This window comes from Hypanus sabinus, chromosome 7, assembly GCF_030144855.1.
Source record: "Hypanus sabinus isolate sHypSab1 chromosome 7, sHypSab1.hap1, whole genome shotgun sequence".
NCBI classification, from domain to species: Eukaryota; Metazoa; Chordata; class Chondrichthyes; order Myliobatiformes; family Dasyatidae; genus Hypanus; species Hypanus sabinus.
The window spans coordinates 23250262-23267966 of record NC_082712.1 but is presented as its reverse complement, the minus strand read 5'-3'; the positions used below and the strand labels follow the sequence as shown (position 1 = coordinate 23267966).

At 41.1% G+C, this 17705-nt stretch overlaps 1 protein-coding gene across 3 annotated transcripts in view; it reads left to right on the top strand.

The window, feature by feature from the left end:
• The window catches only part of vegfc (vascular endothelial growth factor c), a 222495-nt gene that overhangs the window by 180345 nt on the left and 24445 nt on the right, over nucleotides 1-17705 (top strand). The window lies entirely within an intron of this gene.

Sequence of the window (17705 nt, the reverse complement as noted above, 5' to 3'; positions counted from 1 at the left end):
GTCTCGGTGTAATCTTTCCGTACTATATAATGATTATTTGATTGTTTAATATCTAGTAATTTATTGATTTCTGTTGATTGAGCCTGTACAGCTGTCTAGAGTGGAAAATTCCAGAGGTTCACCACCTTTTGGGCAAAGAAATTTCACCTCAGTCCTAAATGGCTCACCCTTAGTTCCTTTATCCTGAGACCGTGGCCCTCAGTTCTCAGTTTTCTGCTAAGGGAAATATACTTCTTGCATCCTTGTATGAACTTTGTAACCTTCAATGAAATCTCCTTTCTTTCTCCTATCTCAGAAAAATTTATGCCTAGACTAATTAATCTCTCCCCATAAGACAATTCTGCTCTTCCCAGAACAAGTCTTCATAAACACGAGAAGTTCTGCAGATGCTGCAGAACCAAAGCAACACACACAAAATGCTGGAGGAACTCAACAGGCCAGGCAGCATCTATGGAAATGAATAAACAATCAACATTTTGGGACCAAGATCCTTCTTCAAGACTGGAAAGGAAGGAGGTATAAAAATGTGGGGAGAGAAGGAGTATACCTAGAAGTTGATAGGTGAAGCCAGGTGAGTGAGAAAGGTAAAGGGCTGGAGAGGAAGGAATCTGATAGGAAGGGGAGCGTGGACCATAGAAGAAGGGGACCCAGGGGGAGGTGATAGGCAGCCGCCGGGAAGTTTGACTTTTGGTGGGTGAAGCGGAGATGCTCGACGAAGCAGCCCCCCCCCAGTTTACAGCGGGGCACACCAATGTAGAGGAATCCGCCTCCGAAGCACCAGATACAACAGACGACCTCAACAGGTTCGCGGGTGAAGTGTTGCCTCACCTGGAAGGACCGTTTCGGGCCCTGAATAAAGGTGAGGGAGGAGGTGAATGGGCAGGTGTAGCACTTTGCCTAAATGGAAATGAGGGAGGAATCTTCACTGTGGGAAATATATTCATTTTTTGATAAAGAAACTAAATTAGTGGTGCTTTGTATAATTACCGTAAAACATCTTCACTCTTGCACTTCTCTGAATACAAAGCATTTTACCACTTGCCTTCTCAGCTATTTACTTCACCTCTATTTTGACCTCCAGTGCTTTGTGTAGAAGACACTGGATTCCTTTGACCATCAATGATACTCAATCTCTCACCATTAAAAAAAATGTACTTTTCTATTCCATGTGGCAAAGTTAAGCTCGAAGGCAAATCTGATTTGTTTGCTGGTCATAATAGTATGATTCCCTGCACACAACTGTCATCTGTCAACTGACACCAAGAGTGAAGGATCGCTCAGAGTCACAAAGGAGAAAATCTGCAGATGCTGAAAATCCGAGCAACACATACAAAATGCTGGAGGAACTCAGCAGGCCAGTTCCTGCCGAAGGGCCTTGGCCTGATGAAGAGTCGACTGTGTTCTTTTCCTCGAAACGGCCTGGCCTGCTCTGTTTTGTGTGTGTTGATAACACAGAGTCACTGTATTTACATCTAAGAAATTTGTTACTGATGAACAGCTGTCACCTCACCACTTACCTCAAAAGCTTCGCATTTCAATTTATAGTTCTTTCAAAATGTTACATATTAGGCAAACAATTCAAGTAGGCTTTTAATCTTCCATGAATCATAATCTTATTTGTATTGTAAACTCTGTTGTCTTATCCATATATTCATCATTTCCTCAAAGCCTTTAGGTTTTATAAATCAACTATGGTCAGTGTTTCAGTTTAACATTGATGGTGTTTTCCGCAGACTCACATAGGTGATGTCATATGTACAGGTATCTTCGGTTTCCACCCTAAATCTTCAGCACTTCTTCTTACATTTGTATGTCCTACTATTTATAAGTGGGTAATGGGGCGCAGATGTGTCTCCAGCAAAGGAGGTGTAAGTTGCTCCTCTCCTCCATTGTCCTGGGCAAGGTGGAGCACCTGCTTAGCCTCCCAATCAGGGTCAGATGAAACCATGGGAGCAGCTGGTGGATGGTTGTATCAGCAGCTGGTGCTTATCACAAGCTCTGGTTACGCGACCACTGATGCCAGGCAGATAATCTCTGAAGAGTATTGATAATGGCTGGGGTCTCCCCTCTTGTAAAGACACTGCCCAGAAGAAGGCAATGGCAAGCCACTTCTGTAGAAAGATTTGTCAAGAACAATCATAGTTATGGAACGACCAACGTCGCCCACATTATACAACACGACACGTCATGAAAGGACAAATTATTTATAGGAAGCCATTGCTTCAAAATTCATTTCAGTCACTAGCAATGAATGTGAAGCAGAGCAGTGGAAGTGTGCTATAAACTTATAATAAACTTTGTGATAAAGGCTTGTCATTGGGGATGACTGTTCATCCAACCTGCATTTTACTTACTCCAATTCCAATCCCTTCAAAATTTTAAGCAGTTTTACAAAAAACATCCAGTGAACTATAGAAAACACCAAGCCTGATTGTAAAGGCACATACACATAAATTAGTAACCTTAGCCGAGGCATTACTGAGAATGCAGGAGGAATTGACCTGATAGGTGCCAGAAGCAAGCAAGAGTAGCCCTCAGCAAATGAGGTTGTAGCCTTGGGGACTGAAGCCGAGGTAATGTTTTTGGTCCTTGACTGCTGAATATTTCTGCTGATTCCTGATCTTAGTTCAGATTTCCAGCATCTGCAGATGGAAATCCTTTGCTTGTGTAGAGTCCCAGGAGAAACCAAGGAGCTAGCCTAAGGTTCTGGGGAGATTTGACAGAGGTGTTCAAAATTAGGGATGGTTTTTTTCAGCACAAATTAAGGTTGACTGTTCTCAGTGGTTAAAAAGTAGCAGCAAAGAGACTGACCTTTTTCAGCTCCCTTAACTACTCTATCACAAGTAGATAAGGCCATAAAGAGAGCTTTTTGCACATTGACCTTCATAAATCAAAGTACTGAGTACAGGAGTTTGAGTGTTACGCTGAAGTTGTATTAGACATTGATAAGGTCTAATTTGGAGTATTGTGTGCGGTTCTGGTTGCCTTCCCACAGGAAAGATAGCAAAAAGATTGAAAGGGTACAGAAAAATATTTACAGGGATGTTGCTGGAACTTGAAGATCTGAGTTATAGGGGAAGGTTGAATAGGTTAGATCTTTATTCCCTTCAGCATAGGAGAATGAAGGACGATTTGATAAAGGCATGCAAAACTATGAGTGGTATAGAGAGGGTGAATATCTATACATTTTCCACTTTTTTTTCCAGGTTTTTTTTCCACTGAGGTGAGAATTAAAGGTTAAGGGTGAAAGGTGAAATATTTAAGGGGAACCTGAGGGAAAACTTCTTTCAGAGGGCGGTGACAGTGTGGAATGAGCTGCTAGCAGAAGTGGTGAATGCGAGTTTAATTTCAACATTTAAGAGAAATTTGGATAAGTACAGAGATGGGAGGGATATGGAGAGGTATGGGCCAGGTCTGGGTCAGTGAGACAAGGCAGAATCATAGTTTGACATGGACTAGATTGGCCAAAAGGCCTGCTCCTGAGTTGTACTGCTGTATGACTCAATGGCTCTTTTAGAGATGATCTCTCAATGAAGTAATATGATGAAATGATATTGCCTAATATGTTGGTGGAAGAAGAATCAATAATAACTTTTAAATTAAATTCTATGGATAAATAAAGGAGTGAAATAAGGTTAAGAGACAAAAGCCTAATTGGATAATTCTTTCAAAGGACCATTATGAGATGTTTGGCCAAATAGTTTCCTTCTGTGGTGTAACATTCAGGAGCTTCGTCCACTCAGGCATAGGGAGTAACGAGTTAGGGTTGCATCTGAGCAGTGTTGGGTTAACTGCTCCTGTAGGGTGTAGGCCAAAAGACTACTCACGCTTTTAATTGGAATTTGCACAGAGTGGCTTACTGTTACAGATGACATTGGCATATCAGAAAATCCTCGTTTAGGTATCTATTTTTGGTTTACAAAATCTTTCTCCAAGTATGCTGAAGGCACATTCCCAGATAAGGTCAAACTAAACACTGCCCTACTTGGCCATATGGACCTACTTTTGATATCTGTACTGAACTACTGATGTGTCTCAGCTGTTTGGACCACACGGTGATATTATACAGTATCTATACACAGAATCAGCAGCAATGGGTTCTGACTCAGTCAAGCCCTATCATAGACAAATAGCCTTCCATTCACACATTAAAAACACCCCTCTGAACATGAATGCTTGAGAGTGTTGGCTAATGTGAAACAATTTATCTGAGACCATGGAAGATTCCAAGAAAGGAATGTGTTACTGGAAACGAAAGTTTGTTAGAGAATGAAAGAAATGCCAAAAACACTCACAGAATTAAAAATATCAGCATTACCCAGCTTTCAAGAATATTTTTATAGCTATACAGCCTCATATGAAGAATGAGGGGGATCTCATTGAAACCTATTGAATATCGGATCAAGTAGACGTGAAGAGGATATTTCCTATGGTGGGCGAGTCTAGGACCAGAGGGCACAGCCTCAGAATACAGGGACATCCATTTAGAATAGAGATGATGAGGAATTTCTTTAGACAGAGGGTAGTGAACCAATGGAATTCATTGCCAGAGAGAGCAGCGGAGGCAAAGTCATTGGTTATCTTTAAACCAGAGGTTGATAGGTTTTTGATTACTATGGGTTTCAAAGATAACGAGAAGAACGCAGGAGAATGGAGTTAGGAAGGTTAATAAATCAGCTGTGATTGAATGTGGAGCAGACTTAATGGGCCGATTGGCCTAATTCAGATCCTATGTCTTAGCCTGTGGTCTTATTACTGTAATCATGAATCCACTTCCAATGCTTTAGAGTTTGCAGTGGCACTCTTTCAAGAATAGGTGAACATGTGACAATTAAATATTTCCTTTATTTCCTCAAGTATAAACTACTTCTTATCCTGCTTCCCTTGGCTTGAATCTAAACCTCCAGTACAGTGAGAGATATTGTTGATACACTATGTTGACTTAGCAATAAGCAATAAATTGCAATGTTGCCAAGAAAGTGCACCTCAAGTCCAAGTCCTCTGCTTTACAGCACAATGTACTGTATATTACTGACTGCCAGAACACTTGGTTAGCAAATCTGAATTGCTCCCATCACGCTCTGTGAACTATGTAAAATAATACTGAGGCTGAAGTCACAGCGTGAAAACAAGCTCTGCAGCTGGAAAAACTTTGTGTGTCTTTCGGGTTCTGAGGAGTGCTCTTAAGGTCCTTATGTTTGCTAATGCTGAGTGCACTTGTTCGGCCAAAGAGTTTCTAATCAAAAAGGCTCTTTCAGATCAGTAATGTTTAAGAGCACTGCTTTTTGGCTAGCTTTTCTGCATAAGCACAATTTGATTTGACTAACTATTATTTGGACCTGTGCGACAACCTGTGTTTCATGTTCAAGGACTCCTAAATCATAATTAATCACCTTGCTCTATTTCAATCATACTCTACTTTTTGATTCTTCCCACTGAAGTGGATAACCTCATGTGATACTCTTTTTCCTCACTCACTTCCCTAATTTACACTCAGTGGGCACTTTATTGGATACCTCCTGTACCTAATGAAGAGGCCACAGTGTGTGTGTGTGTTCGTGGAATTCCGCTACTGTACCCCGTCCATCTCAAGGTTTTGCTTTCAGGGGTACTGGCACCAACAATCATTCCACAGTCAAAATTACTTAGATCACGTTTCCTCCCCATTCTGAGCTTGCCATGTCTGCGTGCTTTTATTCATTAAGCTCCTGATTAGATACTTCCATTAACAGGCAGGTGTACAGGTGTACCTAGTATAGTGGCCACTGAGTGTAGATATTACTAGAAGATATAGGAACGAGTTGAAGGATATACTCAATCCCCATTGATTCCAGGGATTCGCTGACCTGGGGGTCACTTAGAGTCGAAGTGACATCTTCATAAACACAACTTGTCCACGCTGACCATTTCACCCATCTGCACAAATCCTATTTGCCGACATTAGATCCATTTATGCCTTACCTATTCAAGTGCCTTTTTATTATTTCTTAAACACGAGTCAGTCTGATTCTTCTGGCAATGTGCTCTTGCTAACAACCAATCTCATGCTTCTAAATCTGAATTCTTTCATGTTCTCTCACGAAATTTTAAAGCTTAAAGCTACCTTCAAAGCATAAGAAATAAAATTAAGTGGCAAAAGCAAATATATGGTTCTGGTTTCAGATGGCAATGTAAAGAAACCTGAAGGTATTCTTTAGAATAAAATTTGCTTCTTTGGAAACCTTCATTTCCTGAAGAGTGTTTCCAATGTTGGAAGCATATTGAGCATTTCAGTGCACCCCAATCTCCAAATGTCCGCCTCCTCTTTATCCACAGCTCTACTGTTGGTGCCCAAATCCACACCCATCCACACTGCTTCTATCTTAATTAAAGGAATTGGCTCCTGATCCAGAAATTTGTGTTCAGATCCCACTCTGTCCTCATTACATCACTACCTCTCCAACCCATCCCCCAGCTCTATATCTCATTGAAATTTTTCCAGTGCATATTCCCAAACTCTGCTTACCCATTGGCAGCACATGTTTGGACTCAAGAGGGTGTAACACACTAATCAATTCTACCCCAGCTTTGAAAAGTGACAATTATCTTTCTACACCCATCTCATACTCCCTTATGCATGTTCCTAGCTTAAGCCAAGGAACTTGGCTATATCTCTGCCCCATCACAATTGGATCAAAGTGGGTTTGCATTGGGCAGGGCAGTTAGAGGTAGCCAACGTCTGGTCACTCCACATCACTAATTCATTACAGCTTAGGCGAGTCAAGATTTATGGTATTGGCCTCCCCAACCATAGTGTACAACACAGTACATATAACTCACACACAACACATAACGTAATATTACCACAAATAAATAAACATGTAATTACATGTATTCCAGAAGACTGACATTTAACAAAAGGTTTTTTTTAACAACACTAGTTTAAAAGCAAACAGCATAATGCTACTGATGCTTCAAACGAGATGAGACCAGGGCGGTGATAGCAAGTTCATTAGTCTCTTTAGTACTCCTCAGGCAACAAGAAGTAGAGTCAGAATACCTTGAGAGTAGGGAGGTTGGGGCTGGTTTCCTTGATGATCTGAGCCGTGTCTGGAATTTCCTGCAGTTCCTTGTGGTCTTGGGCAGAGTGATTGTGACACTGCTAATGGATCTAATGTCGGCAAATAGGATTTGTGCAGATGGGTGAAATGGTCAGCGTGGACAAGTTGTGTTTATGAAGATGTCACTTCGACTCTAAGTGGCCCCCAGGTCAGCGAATCCCTGGAATCAATGGGGATTGAGTATATCCTTCAACTGATACTCTATCCTAGTTAGAATGGACATGGAGAGGATGTTTCCTATGATAGTGGAGTCTAGGACCAGAAGACACAGCCTCAGTATGGAGGGACATCCATTTAGAACAGATATAAAGAGGAATTTCCTTCAGCAGAGAGTAGTGAATCTGTGGAATTCATTGCCACATGCAGCTGTGGAGCCATGTCCTTGGGTGTATTTAAGGCAAAGCTTGATGGGTTGTTGATTAGTTAGAGCATGAAAGATTATGGGGAGAAGGCAAAAGAATGGAGTTAAGAGAGAAATGCATCAGCCATGATGAAATGGCAGAGCAGACTCGATGGGGCGAATGGCCTAATTCTGCTCCTATATCTTCTGGTCTATATCATATAAGGAGATACTAAGGCTGATTGATAATAAAGCGTAGTCATAGAGATTGGCTTTAAGAAGCATGTTAAGAGAGGATAAAAAAATAGAAACTCTCAGAGATAAGAAACAAGAGCCTTGGGACTTGGCAGCTGAAGGCATGGTCATCATTGGGGAAGTGACTCAATGAGAGGGTGGACAAAAGAGCTGTTGTAAATGAGCACCAAAATCTTGGTTCAGTGTAGTCCTAAAAAAACATTACAATAATAGGGAGGGGTGTGACCAAGGAAGAATTTGGACATAATGATGAGAATTTTTAAATCAGCATCTTGCACAACCAGGAATGCAATCTCTTGTGATTTAGGCGAAGAGGAATGAGGGTGAGTTGATACATGAGTGGCAAACATTTTGATGACCTCAGGCTTACAGTAGATAGAACGAGGAAGAATGCAAAGGAGTAATCCTTTTTTGACATTACGAACATGGCACAGCAGTGTATGAACTGAAGCAGAATTAAGTTTAATTTGCTATTGTGTAAGCTGAAAATGGGAATCCTTAAGATAATTCTGGATTTCTCTGGATATCCCAGCATAGGGTGAAGATGCTGCAGTTAAATTACCAGGGCAGTAACCTAGTTACTTCGACTAAAGGCTAGAGATGTGAGTCCAAATCCCATCATAGTGGCTACAGAACTTACATCCTGTTAATAGTGTAGATTTTTTAAATGAGTAAAAATAACTGAAAAATTACTGGATTGTTATATAGAAACCCACATTATACTTCAGTAAGGAATGCAGTAGAACAGAGTGATCTAGGAATAATGGTGCATAGTTCCCTGAAGGTGGAATCTCATGTGGATAGGGTGGTGAAGAAAGCTTTTGGTATGCTGGCCTTTATAATTCAGAGCATTGAGTATAGGAGTTGGGATGTAATGTTAAAATTGTACAAGGTATTGGTGAGGCCAAAATTGGAGTATTGTGTACAGTTCTGGTCACTGAATTATAGGAAAGATGTCAACAAAATAGAGAGAGTACAGAAGAGATTTACTAGAATGTTACCCGGGTTTCAGCACTTAAGTTACAGAGAAAGATTGAACAAGTTAGGTCTTTATTTTTTGGAGCATAGAAGGTTGAGGAGGGACTTGATAGAGGTACTTAAAATAATGAGGGAGATAGAGTTGACGTGGATAGGCTTTTTCCATTGAGAGTAGGGGAGATTCAAACAAGAGGACATGTGTTGAGAGTTAAGGGGCAAAAGTTCAGGGGTATCACGAGGAGGAACTTCTTTATTCAGAGAGTGGTAGCTGTGTGGAACGAGCTTCCAGTAGAAGTGGTAGAGGCAGGTTCAATTTTGTCATTTAAAAAAAATTGGATAGGTATATGGACAGGAAAGGAATGGAGGGTTATGGGCTGAGTGCAGGTTGGTGGGACTAAGTGAGAATAAGCATTCGGCATGGACTAGAAGGGCCGAGATGGCCTGTTTCCATGCTGTAATTGTTATATGGTTATATGTGCTGCTGTAATGGACTCCCTGACTAATGTTGCATGGCTGTCTCCTACTATAAGTGATCCAGCCTTGCCTGCTGGATATACAGTGATCATTCATTACTTGCTGTGACGTAAGACATGGACAATCGTGGTCTTTCCATGGCCATGATTGTTCTTGGCAAATTCTGCGACAGAAGTTGTTTGCCATTGCTTTCTTCTGGGGAGTAACTTTTCAAGACGGGCGACCCCAGTGATTATCAATACCCTTCAGAGATTGTCTGCCTGGCATCAGTGGTCACATAAACAGGACTTATGACCAGCCGCTCAATACAACTATCCACCACCTGCTCCCATGGCTTCACGTGACCCTGATCGGGGGTGAGTGGAGTGGGGGGGGGGCTGTGCAATTACTACACTTTGCCTAAGGGTGAACTGGAGGCTAGGGGAGGGAAGGAGCACCTTCCTCCTGATTTGGTAGAGATTTATCTCCGTCCCAACATCCAAACATACAGTATATCCGCGTGAATAATAAAGCTGGCTCTAACTATGACGCTGCAGTCCCTGAGATGGGAAGCATTCAGAGGTAGATCCCCTTCCTCTAACCATTACCAGTGATCTGAGCCTCACCTCAGACCCGAATGGACTTATTTTGAACTTCTAACACCCTGGTCAACTCAGAAAGAGGAAACATTCTTGCTGTATGTTCAACAAGACAGCCAGGGACTTTTTCTTAGGGCAGAGATGGCTAAGAGGAACATTATTTTAATGTGATTGGAGAAAAGTATAGAGGGATATCAGAGGTAAGATTTTTACACAGGGTTTTCTAGGTTCATGGAATGCTCTTCCGGAGCTAGGGGTAGAGGCATTTAACAGACTCTTAGATAGGCATCTGGATGAAAGAAAGAGGGTCACTTGGGAGGGAAGGATTAAATTGATCTTAGAGTAGGTTAGAAGATCAGTACAACATCGTGGGAGGAAGAGCATGTACTATGCTATATTGTTCTATGCTGCCAAGCTCTGTAATTGTTATGTTTGTTTTTACTGAGTTCATCTTTCATTCTTTGAAATTTAAGAGAGTCTCGGCCCTGTCGACTTAATCTTTCCACATGAAACAAATAGGATACCAGTCCGGTGAACCTTCAATGCAATTGCCTTGTCACAAGCAAATCCTTCCTTTACTAGAGAGATAAGAACTGTACACAATATTCCAGACATGATCTCAATAAGAACACATATAATTAAAACAAGACATCTCTCCTCTTGTGCTTAAATACTCTTGTAATAATGAACAATGTACCATTTGATATCCTATCTATTTTCTGTACCTGCATTTTCACTTTCAGTCATAGATGGACTCTCACGTTCCCATGAGCATCAACTTCTCCTTTTAATTTTTAATATAAAAGTGAAAGAGCTCATATCTTTCCACATATTTCTTTTGCCATGCACTAAGGATGTGGTGGAGAACATGAACAAGAGCTGAGTCCATATTGAGATGTGGTTGTGGTAAACTGAGCAACGTCTGACTTCATTCCTGCCCTTGGTGGAATATGTCATTTGAAGATGCAATCACTGGCTTTGACCAGTTGAATCATGCGATTGACCTCCAGAGGCAATGTTCTCTCCAGTGTGGCCACATCATATCCTGGCTTCTTGTGGATATTAAGCATGTCTCTGTTGCAAATCTTTTTTTAAGATCTTCCTTGTATTGTGTAACCACCTAGAATCTCCTCTCTTGAAAGTTGCATCATTGGAAATTCCAAGCTGGCGACACACTAACTCCATTAACCTCATTATTGCCAGCTGGGACTTTCTACCAAAAGGCAGCATCAGGAGAAGTCAGCGCCGGTGAAGGCTAGACCTTCCTGTCAACTGGTATTATTATATCAACTAATATTATTCTTATTGTCCTCTCTCTTCACCTTTCACATTCCAGCTAGCTTCCTTCCCTTCTCCCCCACTTTTTATTCAGGGATCTTCCCCAATCCTTCTCAGTCCTGAAGAAGGGTCTCAGCCAGAAACATCGACTGTTCATTTCCGTAGATGCTGCCTGACCCACTGAACTCCTCCAAAATTTTGTGCGTGTTGCTTTGGATTTCCAATATCTGCAGAAATTCTCATGCTTTAGTAATATCATCAATAGCCAACACTAGTTGGGCGCTAAAGTAGTGTAGTGATTGGCAGAACATTATTACAGTTTGGGGCATCAAAGTTCGATGTTCAATTCTTACATACTCTGTAAGACGCCTGGATCACCTCCCCGTGGAATGCTTGGATTTTTCCCAGAGGCTCTGGTTTCCTCCCACAGTCCAAAAGTGTGCTGATTAGAAAGTTCATTGGTCATTGTAAATTATGGCATGATTAGGCTAGGGTTATATCGATGTGTTTTTGGGTGGCGTAGTTCAAAGGGCCAGAAGGGATTATTTCACGCTGTATCACAATAAAGTAAATAAAATATTTAAGGCAGATGCTGCAAATATGCAGCAAGATATTCTGCAGATGCTGCAAATGTTGAGCAACACACAAAACCTGCTAGAGGAACTCAAGCAGGTCGGGCACCTCTATGGCGGGAAATAAACAGTTGACGTTTCGTGCTGAGATTCTTCATCAGGACTGAAAAAGAAGAGGCCAGAAAGACTACCCACCACCTCTCTCTGATTCGTCATCTCCCCTTTGTTTCATGGACTACCGCCTTCTCCTATCAAATTCATTTTCCTTCAGTCCTTTGCCTTTTCCACATATCCCGTGCCAGCTTTTCACATCAAAGTTCAAGGTAAATTGTCAAAGTCCAGATATATCACAGTATACACATACTACCTTGAGATTCATTCCCTTCCATTACCACTCCCCCACATATCTACCTTACCCCTCATCTGGATTCACCTATTACCAGCCAGCTCGTGCTTTCCCTCACCCATTTTATTCTGGTTTCTGCCCTCTTCCTTTCCAGCCTTGATGGAGGGTCATGGCCTGAAATGTCGAGTCCTTCCAGAGATGATGTCTGACCGGCTGAGTTCCTTCAACATTTTGTACAGTATGTGTTGCACTAGTTATGGCTAGACTTCCATGCCAACCGATATAAATAATGGTCATAACAACCCAGCTGGCTCACTTGTGTCCTTCAGGGAAAGAAATCTGCCAACTCTATCTAGTCAATAGCTGGAGAGGTTTAATCTCAATTTCCTTAGAGATTCATTGAGTCATACGGCACAAAAAACAATCCTTTCAGCTTACCGTATCTGTGCCAATTGTCAACAATACTATACAATTTTCCAGTACTTGGCCCATAACATTACATATCTTGACAAGTCGAGTGCTTATTATTCACTCCTGCCATCAGGAAGGAGTTACAGAAGCCTTAGAACCCAGACCACCATGTTCAGGAACAGTTATTATCCTTCAATCATCAAGCTCCTGAATCAAAGTGCACAACTTCACTCAACAGTGAACTGATTCCACAGCCCATGGACTCACTTTTCAGGGCTTTGCAACTCATGTTCTCAATATGATTTATTTATTTCCTGAAGGAGGGTCTTGGCCCGAAACATCAACTGTTTATTCATTTCCATGGATGCTGCCTGACCTGCTGAGATCCTCCAGCATTTTGTGTTTCGCTTTGTATTTTCAGCACCTGCAGATTACATATTTATCTGTTTATCTACATGTTAATTTACTTATTTATTGATTGATAGTTATTTGTAATTTTTTGTATTTGCACAGATTGTCTTCTTTTGCGTATTGATTATTTATCAGTATTTCCTTGTGTCTATTTTTTCATCGATTTTATTGTATTTGTTCTACAGTGAATGCTCACAGTAAAATGAATCTCAGGGTAGTATATGATGACAGATACATACTTTGAGAAAGGGTCCAGTACTTTACTGGTGTATATGATGCATGAACTCTTCTTGGGCTTCCAGAAGTGTTCAGGTGTCGATTTTAACCAACTTTTCAATGACAAACTCCACTATCTTCATCAGGGACGATGCCTAGGCATGTCTAGTCTGGTGATATATATACTCAATTTCCATCATCCGAACCTCATGATTGGTTAGTCCTCAACCAATCAGGTTTCCACTGCCCCACCTTGATTAACCCACAACAAGAAGCAGAGAAGGTGTATCAGTTTGGGTTACCCAGAGAAATTGATGGTTGCAGAACATTATATAAGCAACGACCACTGGTGCCACACCAGTGGCTTGTGGGACTGCCTGGTGAAGGAAACCATTGAAGTAAGACTAGAGAATAAGAATTTCAGCTTTCACTGAAAGTTTCACTCTAAGTAGGAACGGGAATACGATTTTAAGCAAGGTGGAACAGTGGAAACCTGATTAGTTGAGGACTAACCAATCAGGAGGGACAGACAATGGGAGTTGAGTATATATAGCACTGGACTAGACATACCGAGGCATTAACCCTGATGAAGCTGGCAGAGTTTGTCATCGAAATGTCAGTTAAAATCGACATCTGGACCTAGCTGGAAGCCCGAGAAGTGTTTGTGCATAAATATACTTTGATAATAAATTCACTTTGAACTTATTTTAGATACTTACTAATTGTTGTAAGAGTTGCGGCCTCTTCAGGCAGTGAATCTCCGGAATTCTCTGAGAGTAGTGGAGATCCGATTTGGATTTGGATAGAGGGAAGATAGATACATATCTGAAAGAGCAAGTCGGGGGAACTAGCACAGAAGCGGAAAGAGCATGGAGGCTATGGTCCACTTGCCTAGGCAGAATCATATTTGAACATAGATTAGATGGGCCAAAGGGCCTGGTTCCATGCTGCAGTGCTTCATGACTCTATGACTCTCTTTTAAAGAGGTGTTTATTACCATATGCATAAGAATCTGAATATACCAGTGAAATGAATATCTTGCAGCATTTACAGGAAAAGGTAGACTTAAATGTAAATTTTTGACAATTTTGCAAGAAAGAAAACAATTAGAAGATAAAAGGTCAATTTTAGTTCAAATTGATAAAAGTGATCATTGTATAGCTAAACTGTAGAGATTCACGTTTTGCCAGTTGGTTTAAGAACCAATTGGGAGAAGAAAAATAGCTGTACTTGAACATGGTGGTATGGGACACCAGGCTTCTTCTGTGCCTCCTGTTCAAAGTACAAAGTAAATTTATTATCCATGTACTACCCTGAGATTAATTTTCTTGTGGGCATTCTTGGTAAGTACAGAGAAATACGATACAATCAATGAAAAGACACACAATAAACACGAACGACCAATATGCAAAAGACAAAAACAAATGTGCAAATACAAAAGAGCGAAAAAAGTAACAAAAATAATTATAAATAAATAAGCAATAAATATCAAATGCTTGTCCAAAGCTTGTCAATAGGATTTGGAATCAGTTCATTGTTGGGATGAGTGAAGTTATCCCCTCTGGTTCAAGAGCCTGATGGTTGAGGGGTAATAACTGTACCTGAACCTGACGGTGTCGCACTTGAGACTCCTGTATTTCCTTCCTGATGGCAGCAGCAAGAAAAGATCATGGCTTTAATGGTGGGGTCCTTGATGATAGATGCTGCCTTTCTGCAATAGCTCCTCATGTGCTTTACTTGTGATGGCCTGGACCGTATCCACTACTTTTTGATGCTTTTCCATTCAGGATCATTGGTGTTGCTATACAAGGCCATGATACAATGAGTCAGTATACCCTCCGCCGTGCATCTACAGAAGTTTATCAAAGTTTTTGATGACATACCAAATCTATGCAAACATCTAAGAAAGTAGAGGCACTGCCCTTCCTTTACGTGCTGGACACAGGGCAGCTCCTCTGGATGAGGAATTTAAATTTGCTGACCCTCTCCACCTCTGATCTCCTGATGAGGACTGGCTCATGGTCTTCCTGTTGTACTCATTAATCAGCTCCTTTCCAATAGTAGCTGCGAGAAGATGGCAAGGCCTCAATGGTGAATGTTACTTACTTGAGGCTGTCCTCCTGTAGATACAATGGATGATGGTCGAGAATGTGCCCATGATGTATTGAGCTGATTAGAGGCCATAAAATATCAGCTATGATCAAATTGTACTCCTTCCCTTTGCTCTGCTTCTTCTTCTGGCTTCTTCCTCCTACCTTTCCAGTTCTGATGAAGGATCTCAGCCTGAAATATCTACTCTTTATTTCTTTCCATGGGTGCTGCCTGACCTACTGTGTTCCTCCAGTATTTTGTGTGTGTTACTTTGAGTGAAAGCTTTTTACCCAGCCAATCCTTCTCCCTCTTCCACTCTCTTCTTATTTTGACCCTCAGAATAAAGGATGGGTTGCTCCCATGTAGTATGTGTTCTAGGGTGGCTATGAGACCAACATAAGAACTACTGTGCCTTTGGTACTGGTCTCTGGACCAAAGGAAACAGAATGGGATGCCTGGTAGTGTAGCAGTTAGCGTAATGCTGTTGTGGGGCCAAGACTTTGATTCAATTCCTGCCAATGTCTGTAAGGAGTTTGTGCATTCTCCCTGTGACCGTGTGCCCTTCCTCCAAGTGTTCCAGTATCTTCCCACAGACCAAAGACATATGGGTTGGTAGGTTAATTGGTCATTCTAAATTGTCCTGTGATTAGGCTAGTGTTAAATAGGCGGCTTGCCAGTTTGAAGGGTCTGTTCCATGCTGTATCTCTAAATAATTAAATAAATACAGTGCTCTGCAAAAGTCTTAGGGATATATATATATAGATAGCGTGCCGAAGAATTCTTTACATTAGTATAGTAATTTTATGTATTGCATTGGATTGCTCCTGCAAAAAAAAAACAAATTCAAATATTCAAGGTATAATTATTTTCTAAGTATATATGCAGTAAGCAGCTCTGATAGTCATCTTCCCACAGACAGCCATGAACCAAAGAAACACCATCAAACTTATTTAAAGAAAACATCAAACACCCAACGCACAAAAAAAGAACAAATCACGCAAACAGCAAAACCACAAGCAAATAGCACACAGAATATTCAACATGAAACCGGAGAGTCCTTGAAACAGTCTAATATTCAGTTTAGTTTAGGATAGTTCAATTTAGTGTTGCGTTGTTTTGTTGACTGCAGGCTGCAGAGTCAGTTGCCTCAATCAAAATCACACAAACAAGCAATTTTCGAAAAGAGTAACCAGAAATCAGAAACACATATGACATGAACTATAGAGTCCCCTAAAGACAATTCTAATTGAGAAACTGCGCCAATCAATTCTTGTTCAAGAGCCTCAACTCCGGAAGTAGTGAGCTAGAGGGACAGGGAGACCAAGCCAAATGCAGGCAGACGGCGTATACAACTGCTTGCCTTCCGTTCCCGTCCTCATTGATTTCAATCTTGCTCGGCACTTTCATCAGCACATTGGTTGAGAATTGGAGCCAATCATAGGTTTCCGCTCCACCATTAGGCCACACACTCCGTTTCCCAACATTGCCTCATTCACGTCGAATTCCCTCAGAGACGGCAAAAGCTCCAGCTTGCTCAGTCAGCCCAAAAACACATTATCAAAGTGTAAATTACTAGCTCCAACCATACATAGATTAGTTGTAGAAGTATATTTAAAAGAAGAAGAAGCAGAAAAAGTAGTTTCATGAACCATCAGCAGGACGTCATGAGTAGTCGTTACCTATCATATCTGGTGTCATCTTGCCATCTATGACATATGTGAGTGATGATAAACCTGCTTCTGATCTGGGTCTCATTCGTGGACTGAGAGTGGGAAGGGGGCAGGAAGAGGGGAATCATAATTGGGACGAGGAGAAGGGACGGGGAGGGAATGGGAAGCACCAGAGTGACATTCTATAATGAACAATAAACCAATTGTTTGGAATCAAATGACTTTGCCTGGTGTCTCAAGGCTGGGTGTGTGTGCATCCATGCCAATCCCTGCCCCGGCACTCTTCTCTATCACCTATCCCACACACTTCCCACGGTGCTCCACATTCTAAGACTAAAATTTTTGCAGAGTACCATGAATCCTTACAATGTACCCCTCAAGGTCTTTCTGAATTTTATACCCTTGAAGTTTCAATAGACAATTCCTATATATAACTACATTTGTTAACTAAGTTTATAATTGTGCTCTGTCCTCAATCTGCTACATTCATATTGTTGCCGTAACATTGTGATTAGATTTGAACACAATGTGCTGGCCATACTTTGACATATCTCTTGCATCACATTCAGTAAAAAGCACCTCAAGGCTGCCCTTGTAATGAAAGGTGCTGATAGAAGTCATTCAAATACAATTATAACTGACTTCCAATAAAATTCAGTAAGACTTTCCTGGCAACCTTGTGGATGGCGTAGAACACTTTAAAAACAATTTGTATTTGTTAAAAAAACACCTGATAGCTCTTCCAGCTCTTTGGGGCTGGGAACTGGTAAAGATTTTGAATGCTGGTGTGTGGATTTATACAGCAGCAGAAATCTACTTGCTTAATTGGAAACCGATAAAGAAACCAAGGAGAATAACTTTCTAAAATAAACAAGGTCCCAAAGCAGAATCCTTAATTTCTGGATGATGCAGTCTCCTAGATTTTATTTTCACTATCTTTGAAGGAATAAATAGGTTTGGGGGGAAACTAGGTTTGGAGACTCAC